The sequence below is a fragment of the Coregonus clupeaformis genome, chromosome 35 (assembly GCF_020615455.1).
Source record: "Coregonus clupeaformis isolate EN_2021a chromosome 35, ASM2061545v1, whole genome shotgun sequence".
In the NCBI taxonomy this organism is placed as follows: domain Eukaryota; kingdom Metazoa; phylum Chordata; class Actinopteri; order Salmoniformes; family Salmonidae; genus Coregonus; species Coregonus clupeaformis.
Genome location: NC_059226.1, coordinates 34,618,546 through 34,630,978, shown reverse-complemented (window position 1 = coordinate 34,630,978; position 12,433 = coordinate 34,618,546).

Sequence of the window (12,433 nt, the reverse complement as noted above, 5' to 3'; positions counted from 1 at the left end):
CCTCGCTTCAGCCCCTCACTACAGCTCCTCACTACAGCCCCTCGACACTACCCCTCACTACAGCCCCTCACTACAGCTCCTCGCTACAGCCCCTCGACATTACCACTCACTACAGCCCCTCGCTACTTCCCCTCGCTACAGCTCCTCGTTACAGCTCCTCGCTACAGCCCCTCAACACTACCCCTCACTACATCCCCTCGCTTCAGCCCCTCACTACAGCTCCTCGCTACAGCCCCTCAACACTACCCCTCACTACAGCCCCTCGATACTAACCCTTACAACTACCCCTTGGTACAGCTCCTCACTACAGCTCCTCGCTACAGCCCCTCAACACTACCCCTCACTACAGCCCCTCCCTATTACCCCTCGCTACAGCCCCTCGACACTACCCCTCACTACAGCCCCTCGATACTAACCCTTACAACTACCCCTTGGTACAGCTCCTCACTACAGCTCCTCACTACAGCCCCTCACTACTAACCCTTACTACTACCCCTCACTACAGCCCCTCGCTACAGCCCCTCGCTACAGCCCCTCACTACAGCTCCTCGCTACAGCCCCCAGCTACAGCCCCTCGATACAGCCCCTCGCTACAGCCCCTCGCTACAGCCCCTCGCTACAGCCCCTCGATACTACCCCTCACTACAGCCCCTCACTAGAGCCCTTCACTACTAACCCTCACTACAACCCCTTGATACTACCCCTTACTACAGCCCGTCACTACTGCCCCTCACTACAGCCCCTCACTACTATCCCTCACTAGAGCCCCTCGATACTACCCCTCACTACAGCCCCTCACTACTATCCCTCACTAGAGCCTCTCGATACTACCCCTCACTAGAGCCCCTCACTACTATCCCTCACTACAACCCCTTTATACTACCCCTCACTACAGCCCCTCACTACTATCCCTCACTACAGCCCCTCGATACTACCCCTCACTACTACCCCTCACTACAGCCCCTCACTACTACCCCTCGATACTACCCCTCACTACAGCCCCTCGATACTATCCCTCACTACTACCCCTCACTACTACCCCTCGATCACAACCCCCTCACTACAGCCCCTCACTACAGCCCCTCACTACTACCCCTCGATACTACCCCTCACTACAGCCCCTCACTACAGCCCTCCGTTACAGCCCCTCGCTACAGCCCCTCACTAGAGCCCCTCACTACTATCCCTCACTACAACCCCTCGATACAGCCCCTCACTACTGCCCCTCACTAGAGCCCCTCACTACTATCCCTCACTACAACCCCTCGATACAGCCCCTCACTAGAGCCCCTCACTACTATCCCTCACTACAACCCCTCGATACAGCCCCTCACTACTGCCCCTCACTACTACCCCTCACCAGAGCCCCTCGATACTACCCCTCACTACAGCCCCTCACTACTATCCCTCACTGCAGCCCCTCGATACAGCCCCTCGATACAGCCCCTCACTACAGCCCCTCACTGCAGCCTTTCAATACTACCCCTCACTACAGCCTTGGATACTATCCCTCACTACAGCCCCTCGCTACAGCCCCTCGCTTCAGCCCCTCGCTTCAGCCCCTCACTACAGCCCCTCACTACAGCCCCTCGACACTACCCCTCACTACAGCCCCTCACTACAGCTCCTCGCTACAGCCCCTCGACATTACCACTCACTACAGCCCCTCGCTACAGCCCCTCGCTACAGCTCCTCGCTACAGCTCCTCGCTACAGCCCCTCGACACTACCCCTCACTACATCCCCTCGCTTCAGCCCCTCACTACAGCTCCTCGCTACAGCCCCTCAACACTACCCCTCACTACAGCCCCTCGATACTAACCCTTACAACTACCCCTTGGTACAGCTCCTCACTACAGCTCCTCGCTACAGCCCCTCAACACTACCCCTCACTACAGCCCCTCCCTATTACCCCTCGCTACAGCCCCTCGACACTACCCCTCACTACAGCCCTCGATACTAACCCTTACAACTACCCCTTGGTACAGCTACTCACTACAGCTCCTCACTACAGCCCCTCACTACTAACCCTTACTACTACCACCCCTCACTACAGCCCCTCGCTACAGCCCCTCACTACAGCTCCTCGCTACAGCCCCTCACTACAGCCCCTCGCTACAGCCCCCAGCTACAGCCCCTAACTACAGCCCCTCGATACAGCCCCTCGCTACAGCCCCTCGCTACATCCCCTCGATACAGCCCCTCACTACAGCCCCTCACTGCAGCCTTTCAATACTACCCCTCACTACAGCCTTGGATACTATCCCTCACTACAGCCCCTCGCTACAGCCCCTCGCTTCAGCCCCTCGCTTCAGCCCCTCACTACAGCCCCTCACTACAGCCCCTCGACACTACCCCTCACTACAGCCCCTCACTACAGCTCCTCGCTACAGCCCTCGACATTACCACTCACTACAGCCCCTCGCTACAGCCCCTCGCTACAGCTCCTCGCTACAGCTCCTCGCTACAGCCCCTCGACACTACCCCTCACTACATCCCCTCGCTTCAGCCCTCACTACAGCTCCTCGCTACAGCCCCTCAACACTACCCCTCACTACAGCCCCTCGATACTAACCCTTACAACTACCCCTTGGTACAGCTCCTCACTACAGCTCCTCGCTACAGCCCCTCAACACTACCCCTCACTACAGCCCCTCCCTATTACCCCTCGCTACAGCCCCTCGACACTACCCCTCACTACAGCCCCTCGATACTAACCCTTACAACTACCCCTTGGTACAGCTCCTCACTACAGCTCCTCACTACAGCCCCTCACTACTAACCCTCACTAGAGCCCCTCGATACTACCCCTCACTAGAGCCCCTCACTACTATCCCTCACTAGAGCCCCTCGATACTACCCCTCACTAGAGCCCCTCACTACTATCCCTCACTACAACCCCTTTATACTACCCCTCACTACAGCCCCTCACTACTAACCCTTACTACTACCACCCCTCACTACAGCCCCTCGCTACAGCCCCTCACTACAGCTCCTCGCTACAGCCCCTCACTACAGCCCCTCGCTACAGCCCCCAGCTACAGCCCCTAACTACAGCCCCTCGATACTACCCCTCACTACAGCCCCTCACTAGAGCCCTTCACTACTAACCCTCACTACAACCCCTTGATACTACCCCTTACTACAGCCCCTCACTACTGCCCCTCACTACAGCCCCTCACTACTATCCCTCACTAGAGCCCCTCGATACTACCCCTCACTACAGCCCCTCACTACTATCCCTCACTAGAGCCCCTCGATACTACCCCTCACTAGAGCCCCTCACTACTATCCCTCACTACAACCCCTTTATACTACCCCTCACTACAGCCCCTCACTACTATCCCTCACTACAGCCCCTCGATTCTACCCCTCACTACTACCCCTCACTAAAGCCCCTCACTACTACCCCTCGATACTACCCCTCACTACAGCCCCTCGATACTATCCCTCACTACAGCCCCTCACTACTACCCCTCGATACTACCCCTCACTACTACCCCTCACTACTACCCCTCGATACAACCCCTCACTACAGCCCCTCACTACAGCCCCTCACTACTACCCCTCGATACTACCCCTCACTACAGCCCCTCACTACAGCCCTCCGTTACAGCCCCTCGCTACAGCCCCTCACTAGAGCCCCTCACTACTATCCCTCACTACAACCCCTCGATACAGCCCCTCACTACTGCCCCTCACTACTACCCCTCACCAGAGCCCCTCGATACTACCCCTCACTACAGCCCCTCACTACTATTCCTCACTACAGCCCCTCGATACAGTCCCTCACTACAGCCCCTGTCTGCAGCCTTTCAATACTACCCCTCACTACAGCCTTGGATACTATCCCTCACTACTGCCCCTCACTACAGCCCCTCACTACTATCCCTCACTACAGCCCCTCGCTACAGCTCCTCGCTACAGCCCCTCGACACTACCCCTCACTACATCCCCTCGCTTCAGCCCCTCACTACAGCTCCTCGCTACAGCCCCTCAACACTACCCCCTCACTACAGCCCCTCACTACAGCCCTTCACTACAACCCCTCACTATTACCCCTCGCTACAGCCCCTCAACACTACCCCTCACTACAGCCCCTCACTACAGCCCCTCACTATTACCCCTCACTACAGCCCCTCACTACAGCCCCTCACTATTACCCCTCACTACAGCCCCTCACTATTACCCCTCGCTACAGCCCCTCGACACTACCCCTCACTACAGCCCCTCGATACTAACCCTTACAACTACCCCTTGGTACAGCTCCTCACTACAGCTCCTCACTACAGCCCCTCAACACTACCCCTCACTACAGCCCCTCGCTACAGCCCCTCACTACAGCTCCTCGTTACAGCCCCTCACTGCAGCCCCTCGCTACAGCCCCCCGCTACAGCCCCTAACTACAGCCCCTCGATACAGCCCCTCGCTACAGCCCCTCGCTACAGCCCCTCGCTACAGCCCCTCGACACTACCCCTCACTACAGCCCCTCACTAGAGCCCTTCACTACTAACCCTCACTACAACCCCTTGATACTACCCCTTACTACAGCCCCTCACTACTATCCCTCACTAGAGCCCCTCGATACTACCCCTCACTAGAGCCCCTCACTACTATCCCTCACTACAACCCCTTTATACTACCCCTCACTACAGCCCCTTCACTACTATCCCTCACTAGAGCCCCTCACTACTATCCCTCACTACAACCCCTTTATACTACCCCTCACTACAGCCCCTCACTACTATCCCTCACTAGAGCCCCTCGATACTACCCCTCACTACAGCCCCTCACTACAGCCCCTCACTACAGCCCCTCGATACTACCCCTCACTACAGCCTCTCACTACTACCCCTCGATACTACCCCTCACTACAGCCCCTCGATACTACCCCTCACTACAGCCCCTCACTACTATCCCTCACTACAGCCCCTCGATACTACCCCTCACTACTACCCCTCACTACAGCCCCTCACTACTACCCCTCGATACTACCCCTCACTACAGCCCCTCGATACTATCCCTCACTACACCCCCTCACTACTACCCCTCGATACTACCCCTCACTACTACCCCTCACTACTACCCCTCGATACAACCCCTCACTACAGCCCCTCACTACAGCCCCTCACTACTACCCCTCGATACTACCCCTCGATACTACCCCTCACTACAGCCCCTCACTACAGCCCTCCGTTACAGCCCCTCGCTACAGCCCCTCACTAGAGCCCCTCACTACTATCCCTCACTACAACCCCTCGATACAGCCCCTCACTACTGCCCCTCACTACAGCCCCTCACTACTATCCCTCACTACAGCCCCTCACTACAGCCCCTCAATACAACCCCTCGATACAGCCCCTCACTACAGCCCCTCACTGCAGCCTTTCAATACTACCCCTCACTACAGCCTTGGATACTATCCCTCACTACAGCCCCTTGCTACAGCCCCTCGCTTCAGCCCCTCGCTTCAGCCCCTCACTACAGCCCCTCACTACAGCCCCTCGACACTACCCCTCACTACAGCCCCTCACTACAGCTCCTCGCTACAGCCCCTCGACACTACCCCTCACTACAGCTCCTCGCTACAGCCCCTCGACATTACCACTCACTACAGCCCCTCGCTACAGCCCCTCGCTACAGCTCCTCGCTACAGTTCCTCGCTACAGCCCCTCGACACTACCCCTCACTACATCGCCTCGCTTCAGCCCCTCACTACAGCTCCTCGCTACAGCCCCTCAACACTACCCCTACCTACAGCCCCTCACTATTACCCCTCGCTACAGCCCCTCGACACTACCTCTCACTACAGCCCCTCGATACTAACCCTTACAACTACCCCTTGGTACAGCTCCTCACTACAGCTCCTCACTACAGCCCCTCACTACTAACCCTTACTACTACCCCTCACTACAGCCCCTCGCTACAGCCCCTCACTACAGCTCCTCGCTACAGCCCCTCACTGCAGCCCCTCGCTACAGCCCCCCTCTACAGCCCCTAACTACAGCCCCTCGATACAGCCCCTCTGTCATGCTCTGGCTCTGGGACTTTGTATTTTGAGCCAGGGTGTGTTCGTTTTGGTTGTGTTTTGTTTTGGTTGGGTGGTCATTGGTTTTGTGTTTCCCTTATTTGGTCAATGACTCCCAATTGGAGGTAACGAGTGTCAGCTGTCGGCTCGTTATCTCTGATTGGGAGCCATATTTAAACTGTCTGTGTTCACCTTGTGTTTGTGGGATTTTGTTCGTGCGGTTTCATGTTGTACCATAGACGTCACGTTTTCGTTGTTTTGTTCGTGTGTACGTTTAAATAATAAATATGTTCGCTACCAACGCTGCGCTTTGGTCCTACTTCATAGACGAACGTGACAGAAAATCCCACCAAGACCAGACCAAGCAGCGTGTCCAAGGGCCATCGCCAAATGTTCTCCGTGGCAGCTTCGACTGGGTCAAGCCCATTGAGGAGTTGAGTGAGGAGGGTTGGAGACAGAGGAGCGAGAGGTGGGAGAGAATGTTGGAGGCCTGGAGAGACCCCCAGAAAATTTTTAGGGGGGGGCTCACGACATCGGGGCAGCAGGAGGCCGCTATGGAGCGGTCCAGCGGGGTTGCAGAGCAGGCCGCCAGGTTACGGGGGCCACTGGTAGAAGAGGGGATGGAAGGAGTAGAGGCACGGCGAGAGGTACTGGCGGGTGTTGCCAGTCCGGTCCGGCCCGTTCCAGATCCCGGTGTAGAGCCAGTGGTGTGTGTCCCCAGTACGGTCCGGTCTATTCCTGCTCCCCGCACCAAACCTACGGTGTGCGTCGACAGCCCAGCCCGGCCCGTTCCTGCGCTCCGCACCGAGTCTGTGGTGCGCGTCGCCAGCCCAGCCCGGCCTGTTCCTGCTCCACGCACAAAACCTACGGTGTGCGTCGCCAGCCCGGCCCGGCCTGTTCCTGCTCCACGCACGAAACCTACGGTGTGCGTCGCCGGACCGGCCCGGCATGTTCCTGCTCCACGCGCAGAGCCTACGGTGTGCGTCGCCAGCCCAGCCCGGCCTGTTCCTGCCACTCGCACTAAGCCTGCGGTGTGCGTCGTCGGCCCAGCCCGGCCCGTTCCTGCTACTCGCACTAAGCCAAGGGTGCGAGTCGTCAGCCTGGTCCAGCCCGTTCCTGCTACTCGCACCAAACCAGGGATGCGAGTCGTCGGCCTGGTCCAGCCCGTTCCTGCTACTCGCACCAAGCCAAGGGTGCGAGTCGTCAGCCCGGTCCAGCCCATTCCTGCTACTCGCACCAAGCCAGGGATGCGAGTCGTCAGCCTGGTGAGGTCCGTTCCGGGCTCCACGCACCAAGCCTAGGGTGCGTATCGTCAGCCAGGTCCGGTCCGTTCCTGCCTCACGCGCTAAGCCAGGGGTGCGCGTCGTCAGTCCTGATCCAGCCAGCTGGGTCAGATCGGATCGGGGCCATTATGCGGGGATTGAAGTAGGGTGGTGGTCAAGCCCGGAGCCGGAGCCGCCTCCGAGGAGCAACACCCACCCAGCCCTCCCCTATTTGGGGTTTTGAGGCGCGGTCACAGTCCGCGCCTTTAGGGGGGGGGGTACTGTCACGCTCTGGCTCTGGGACTTTGTATTTTGAGCCAGGGTGTGTTCGTTTTGGTTGTGTTTTGTTTTGGTTGGGTGGTCATTGGTTTTGTGTTTCCCTTATTTGGTCAATGACTCCCAATCGGAGGTAACGAGTGTCAGCTGTCGGCTCGTTATCTCTGATTGGGAGCCATATTTAAACTGTCTGTGTTCACCTTGTGTTTGTGGGATTTTGTTCGTGTGGTTTCATGTTGTACCATAGACGTCACGTTTTCGTTGTTTTGTTCGTGTGTACGTTTAAATAATAAATATGTTCGCTACCAACGCTGCGCTTTGGTCCTACTTCATAGACGAACGTGACACCCTCGCTACAGCCCCTCACTACAGCCCCTCGATACAGCCCCTCGATACATCCCCTCGCTACAGCCCCTCGATACAGCCCCTCACTACAGCCCCTCGATACAGCCCCTCGACACTACCCCTCACTACAGCCCCTCGATACTAACCCTTACTACTACCCCTCGCTACAGCCCCTCGCTTCATCCCCTCGCTACAGCCCCTCGTTACAGCCCCTCGCTACAGCCCCTCACTACAGCTCCTCGCTACAGCCCCTCACTACAGCCCCTCGCTACAGCCCCTCACTACAGCCCCTCGATACAGCCCCTCGCTACAGCCCCTCACTACAGCCCCTCGATACAGCCCCTCGCTACAGCCCCTCGCTACAGCCGCTCGCTACAGCCCCTCGATACAGCCCCTCGATACAGCCCCTCACTACAGCCCCTCACTACTAGCCCTCGATACAGCCCCTCACTACAGCCCCTCACAACTACCCCTCACTGCAGCCCCTCACTACAGCCCCTTGCTGCAGCCTTTAGTTATATCCAGAGTCATGCATTCAGAGAGTTGGGACATTGAGGTTTCTGCATTATGATGCATTTACATGACACTACCACATTCTATGGCAGCCCTGTTAGCTCCCCAATAACATTACATAGGCAATATTTAAACAATACTGTGTAACTTAATGTCTAGAATTATGAACAATATAACACATTCTAAAAGTTGGCCTAACTCTTTAAATACATGACGCTATATCTGACACACTTGTTTCATACCAAAACGCACTATATCCAGAGTCATGTATTCAGAGAGTTGGGACATTGAGGTTTCTGCATTATGATGCATTTACATGACACTACAACATTCTATGGCAGCCATGTTAGCACAGTCTCATTTGAACAAGAGGAATGTGGGTTCTCTATTGGCATAGACAGACAGACAGACTCAAGGGAAGAGGAAGTGGAGGAAGCCTCAACAGCAGAGAGAGAGAGAGAGAGAGATGAGGTGAGGTGGAAAATGAGGTGAATGAAAAATGAGGTGGAAACTGAGCTGCACTTCCTAACCTCCTGCCAAATGTATGACCATATTAGAGACACATATTTCCCTCAGATTACAGCGATCCACAAAGAATTCGAAAACAAACCCAATTTTGATAAACTCCCTTATCTACTGGGTGAAAAACCACAGTGTGCCATCACAGCTGCAAGATTTGTGACCTGTTGCCACAAGAAAAGGGCAACCAGTGAAGAACAAACACCATTGTAAATACAACCCATATTTATGTTTATTTATTTTCCCATTTGTACTTTAACTATTTGCACATTGTTACAACACTGTATATATACATAATATGACATTTGAAATGTCTTTATTCTTTTGAAACTTCTGAGTGTAATGTTTACTGTTAATATTTATTGTTTATTTCACTTTTGTTTACTATCTACTTCACTTGCTTTGGCAATGTTAACACACGTTTCCCATGCCAATAAAGCCCTTAAATTGAATTGAATTGAATTGAAATTGAATTGAATTTAAATTGAATTGAGAGAGAGAGACCTATGTGATCATTCTTAGTACAGACAAACTGGGTGAGTCAAGAGAGCTGTTCCTGGCCCGGCTCAGGCGCTAAAGCAATGCAGCTTCCACTGAGACATCCCTATGTAGTCATTCCTATAGTACACAGTCTAGACAGAGAAAGAGACAGTCCTATGTAGTCATTCCTGTTGTACACAGTCCAGACAGAGAGGCAGTCCTATGTAATCATTACTATAGTACACAGTCCAGACAGAGAGAGAGAGACAATATGTAGTCAAGCCTTGCTGAAGCCCAGGAGAGACATCATGGGGAAGGAAGGAACCACATGGCTGCAGGGCTGCAGACCAGGGCCAGGGTGTCCTGCGGGGAGAACACACACACACATAGACCACACAGCTGCAGACCAGGGCCAGGGTGTCCTACGGGGAGAATTAAAGGGCTGCAGGCTACAGTTGTTCTTCTCTTCATGGAGTGAACTGGGGTCTGAACTAAACAGACGTTACAGAGAGACTGAGCATAGAGAATGGAAAGGAATAGAGAAAGGAATGGAATAGGAAATGGAAAATAATTGGGAATGGAAGGGAATACGGAATGGAAAGGAATATGGAATAGAAAGGAAAATGGAATGGAAAGGAATATGGAATGGAAAGGAATAGGGAATAGAAAGGAGAGAATGGAAAGGAATATGGAATGGAAAGGAATAGAAAGGAATATGGAATGGAAAGGAATAGGGAGTGGAAAGGAATACGGAAATGAAAGAAATGGAAAGGAATACGGAATGGAAAGGAATAGGGAATGGAAAGGAATAGGGAATGGAAAGGAATAGAAAGGAATACGGAATGGAATGGAATATGAAATGGAAAGGAATATGGAATGGAAAGGAATATGGAATGGAAAGGAATAGGGAATAGAAAGGAGAGAATGGAAAGGAATATGGAATGGAAAGGAATAGAAAGGAATATGGAATGGAAAGGAATAGGGAGTGGAAAGGAATACGGAAATGTAAGGAATAGAAAGGAAAATGGAATGGAAAGGAATATGGAATGGAAAGGAATAGGGAATTAAAAGGAATAGGGAATGCAAAGGAATACGGAATGGAAAGGAATAGGGAATGGAAAGGAATAGGGAATGGAAAGGAATAGAAAGGAATAGAGAATAGAAAGGAATAGGGAATGGAAAGGAATACGGAATGGAAAGGAATAGAAAGGAATAGAGAATGGAAAGGAATAGGGAATGGAAAGGAATATGGAATGGAATTGAAAGGAATAGGGAATGGAAAGGAATAGGGAATGGAAAGGAATAGGGAATAGAAAGGAATAGGGAATAGAAAGGAATAGGGAATAGAAAGGAATAAGGAATGGAAAGGAATAGGGAATGGAAAGGAATAGAAAGGAATAGGGAATGGAAAGGAATAGGGAATGGAAAGGAATAGGGAATTGAAAGGAATAGAAAGGAATATGGAATAGAAAGGAATAGGGAATGGAAAGGAATACGGAATGGAAAGGAATAGAAAGGAATAGGGAATGGAATGGAATATGGAATATGGAATGGAAAGGAATAGAAAGGAATAGGGAATGGAAAGGAATAGGGAATTGAAAAGAATAGAAAGGAATAGGAAATAGAAAGGAATAGGGAATGGAAAGGAATAGAAAGGAATAGGGAATAGAAAGGAATAGGGAATGGAAAGGAATACGGAATGGAAAGGAATAGAAAGGAATAGGGAATGGAAAGGAATAGGGAATGGAAAGGAATAGAAAGTAATAGGGAATAGAAAGGAATAGGGAATGGAAAGGAATAGGGAACGGAAAGGAATAGAAAGGAATAGGGAATGGATAGGAATAGGGAATGGAAAGGAAAAGGGAATGGAAAAGAATAGAAAGGAATATTGAATGGAAAGGAATAGGGAATGGAAAGGACTAGGGAATGGAAAGGAATAGGGAATGGAAAGGAATAGTGAATGGAAAGGAATAGAAAGGAATAGGGAATAGAAAGGAATAGAGAATGGAAAGGAATAGGGAATGGAAAGGAAAAGGGAATGGAAAGGAATAGAAATGAATATGGAATGGAAAGGAATAGGGAATGGAAAGGAATTATGAATGGAAAGGAATAGAAAGGAATCGGGAATGGAAAGGAATAGGGAATGGAAGGGAAGAGGGAATGGAAAGGACTAGGGAATGGAAAGGAATAGGGAATGGAAAGGAATAGAAAGGAATAGGGAATAGAAAGGAATAGGGAATGGAAAGAAAAAGGGAATGGAAAGGAATAGAAAGGAATATGGAATAGAAAGGAATAGGGAATGGAAAGGACTAGGGAATGAAAAGGAATAGAAAGGAATAGGGAATAGAAAGGAATAGGGAATGGAAAGGAATAGGGAATGGAACGGACTAGAAAGGAATATGGAATAGAAGGGAATAGGGAATGGAAAGGAATAGGGAATGGAATGGAATAGGGAATGGAAAGGAATAGAAAGGAATACGGAATGGAATGGAATATGGAATGGAAAGGAATAGAAAGGAATAGGGAATAGAAAGAAATAGGGAATGGAAAGGAATAGAAAGGAATAGGGAATGGAAAGGAATAAGGAACGGAAAGGAATAGAAAGGAATAGGGAATGGATAGGAATAGGGAATGGAAAGGAATAGAAAGGAATAGGGAATAGAAAGAATTAGGGAATGGAAAGGAATAGAAAGGAATAGGGAATAGAAACGAATAGGGAATGGAAAGGAATACGGAATGGAAAGGAATAGAAAGGAATAGGGAATGGAAAGGAATAGGGAATGGAAAGAAATAGAAAGGAATAGGGAATATAAAGGAATAGGGAATGGAAAGGAATATGGAACGGAAAGGAATAGAAAGGAATAGGGAATGGATAGGAATAGGGAATGGAAAGGAATAGAAAGGAATATGGAATGGAATGGAATAGGGAATGGAAAGGAATAGGGAATGGAAAGGAATAGAAAGGAATAGGAAATTGAAAGAATTGAACATAATAGGGAATGTAAAATAA